Source organism: Triticum dicoccoides, chromosome 3B, assembly GCF_002162155.2.
Source record: "Triticum dicoccoides isolate Atlit2015 ecotype Zavitan chromosome 3B, WEW_v2.0, whole genome shotgun sequence".
NCBI classification, from domain to species: Eukaryota; Viridiplantae; Streptophyta; class Magnoliopsida; order Poales; family Poaceae; genus Triticum; species Triticum dicoccoides.
This window is the reverse complement of record NC_041385.1, coordinates 12,908,057-12,911,742: the sequence shown is the minus strand read 5'-3', so window position 1 is coordinate 12,911,742 and position 3,686 is coordinate 12,908,057. Positions and strand designations below refer to the sequence as shown.

Here is a 3,686-nt window from a genome sequence, read left to right as displayed (position 1 = left end):
CATCGTGACTGGTGCGTGAGGGGAAGATTGTTGGGTTTAGTCCCACATTGGTTGTGGGAGAAGACAGAACATGACTTAGGGTGGGGGTGTCCCTCCTAACAGTCGAGTCTTTTGGGGGTAGAGGGCCCAAGGCCTCTCATAAGTCGGTGTTGCTCTTCGATTGAGCCTGGTGACGCACATGGGTCAGAAACGCTAGTGTTAGCGGACCCGAGATTGCATAACAGTATTCTTGTTGTACGTTTGGTTGTGGTTTTTATCTCCTTGTTGAGTTTTCTTTGATGTTACTCCTGCTTTAAATAAATATGGTTTTGTGCATTGCAATGATTCAGAGACCAGGGGTGTTAACCAATTTTTCTAAAACTATCTACTCAAGAGAACATGGGGGAGCCATGGCATCTGCCCTTCCCAGACAATCACGCTCAATATAGTGTGCTAGATCGTCCATACTGATTAAATAGCCATACTCCTTTTGTGCAGGAAACGTTGAACTCCTTTGAAGTTACTCGAGGAGAACCATGTAAGCTTTCTGACTTCTATATCCACATTTCTCTACTCATGAAATTTATTTCAATTTACAGAAAAAAGGCTTATAGCCGACCGACTACTCCTCTCAACAAACTTGTTTTCCTTTTAATTTCTTGTTGCGATATCTCTCAATTTCCTTTTACCCCTTCAAATAAACTTAAAGTTGGGAGCACTACTTAACTTAATGAATTAACTTCATTTGCACATGAACCTCTGTTAGAAGTTATAACTATATATTTTCAATTGTAGTATATTCCGCAAAATTTATTGAACCAAAGCACTGGTTCGTGACTGGGGATGGCGATGCATACATTCATGTGTACAGTTATGATACAATGAAAGAAGCCATGAACTTCAAAGCTCATGAGAATAATATCATGTCTTTGGCTCTGCATTCGAGTTTTTCTTTCGTGCTATCAGCATCTGATGATCACCTGATCAAGCTTTGGGACTGGGACAAGCACTGGGAATGTATGCGAACATTTAGTGGGCACTATGACAGAGTCACACAAGTGATGTTTGACCCATGGTCCAGTTACGTTTTTGTGAGTGCTTCCATGGATGGCAGTGTCAAGGTTTTCTTTTCTCTTATGAATTCAGTAACCAAAAATCCACATGGTTTTCAGTTGAACATGTGTTATTTTTACCTTACATTGCTTACAATTTACAGCGCTGGTACCTTTCTTGTGGTAATTGCGACAACACGTTTGAAGACAAATCGGGTGGCCTGCTATGTCTTCACTACATCAGAGATAGGCAAGCTTACGATGATCGGAGTTTACTGGTTGTTGGCTCTTCGGATGGTGTTGCAAAGGTATTACACATCCATATTGCTCCTTCAGTGCAACAATAAAACTCACTTCGGTCATCAGGGGGTACTGATTGGTTGTTCAATAAGGTTTGGGATGAGCTTCTGGATACATGTGTTGGTATGCTCGAAGGACATACAAATCGTCTCACTACTCTTTGTTGGCACCCCAAACATGAAGTACTAGTAACAGGTTCCCTTGATGGGACCGTACAAATCTGGAAGCAAACTAGCACTAGATACAGGTACTGCTCTTTTATATACCATTATGGTCACTGACCCTTAGGTGCTCATTTTTCTTTCGGTGGTTGGAATGGTATAAATGTGAAGTACATGACTTCGTAAAGTGTTTGTTTGTTTTTGTGCTTCCTCGTAGATCTTAGCACATCTAGTAGGTTTTTCCTTTGTGATTGCAAAATATACAAGTACACACTACCAAACTTAAACACTCGTGTCAGTGACTAATAGTCACGACTCCACTTTTGGAACACTGTCTCACACCAAGAGGTGGTTCCTATTTAGGTAGCTGTTTGTTTGACGGCTAGATAATTTTCAAATGTCATTTCATCAGTCATACTACATATTGCCCAAATTTAGATCATTTTATACATTTACAGAGTCTTTCAGATGACACTTCGACTACCAATTCATTTGAAAATATGTTGTTTTGAAAAAGTCGACTACACAATAATAAAGTATATCTCAATAAAAATCCAGTAATAATATTAAATATAGTCAATTTTGGTATTTTTATTGAAAATTAATGCACAAATCTACAAATATTTAACTTTCTCGGTGAGTATATTATACAAATTTCACAGACTGTATTCATATTTTTGAAAAAAATATTAGCAAAAATATGGGAAATAAAACCTAGAAAAAAATAGGTCGGCACCGCTTCTTGCACGAAAGTCCTACCGTCTAAATTAAGAGGGCCTGCATTCCTTTTCAATTTCCATTAAGGAGTTTCTATCTCTTTCTAGGCCCTTTTCCAAATTATACACATGTAGTCTTGTATTAGCAAGGTTCTGTTAGAAGATGAGTTAGCCTTGTAGGGCGTAGTGTGCTAGGTTTGATGGTCTGTTGGAAATGCTGAAGTAATATACAACTTTTCAAGAGATTCATAGCTAGAGTAACCCGAAGATGTTTGTGTTAGTATTGATCGTGTGGGGTGCTTTAGTTAATACTACAACATATGCTTAATATGCATCGGGTTGATTTTGTTGCTAGATGAGATGAAGAGAACTACTAGAGACGGATTTGGAGTAATTTCTATGTTGTGAGTGTCCAACAAATACTAATTTATAGTTAACTAATTTTAATAATTTAGCAAACAAATAGATTTTTAAAGATGTATTGTTCTGGGATATTGAGCAAGAAGGTAGAGATATACAAGACTGTAAGTTCTCAGGATTTAGACAATATGGTACACATAATTGCCTAGTTGATTTGAGTTTGGAACTGACTAATCCTATTTATGGTTTTTTTGACACTTTTCCTAGAAGTTGACAGTGGTCTTTATAATGTTACAGACTTGAGAACATAATTCGCCTTAACCTCGGTGCAGTTACTGCTCTTGCATACATACCTCGCCTTAATGAAATGTTCTATTGTCGGCCTTAAGTTTACTTACTAAGAACATTTTTACTGCTAAATATAGTACGTAATGAACAAAAATGAGATCAAATATACATATGCACACAATAATGATTAATCATCAGCATTAAGTGAATGGTTCTTCATGTGTCTATGCATGTTTATTTTATATATTATCCGGTTTCCTCCTATCTAACTAGCATGAATGCGGTTCTGTACACAGGTCTCAGACGGTTCTATGTGCCAAGTTCTGGCTCTTTCTAAAGGAAGCTTCTAACGAATTTATTAGTTCTTGCCTCGGATCAGAAAGTTCCAAACACCAATCCAAGTCCCTCGTACAGAGGTGAGAAGTTCAATCCAGATATATAAAAAATTCATGTTGATCAATTCCATACATAGAGAGGTGCCCCAGTTATCACCCTAAATAGAAAGGGTTCCAACTTCCAAGAGAGGACAAAAGGTTCATCAATAATTACAAAAAAAGTTACATACGGTTCTTCAATTTTTCATCCAAAACTGAACAATTCAAATCTTGGTTTCCTTCGGTTCTTCACGTTTCTGTCCAAAGTGGCATATGAGGGAGGTGGTGGAAGCTAGATCGTGTGAGAGTCCCGATGGGAATGGGCCAATGTTACCATTGGGACATTGGTCCAGCCCATAATTTCAAGGCCGATGGGTCTTCTGGGTTGGCTTCATAAGAAAATTGGGTCAAGAGAGCTGTCACCATCGGCCCACCGGGACAAGCGAGTCGACTCAA

General features: G+C 38.3%; 1 pseudogene; it reads left to right on the top strand.

The window, feature by feature from the left end:
- The window catches only part of LOC119274384, a 13,009-nt pseudogene extending 9,743 nt beyond the window's left edge, over positions 1 to 3,266 (top strand).
- Positions 3,267 to 3,686: the final 420 nt, after the last annotated feature.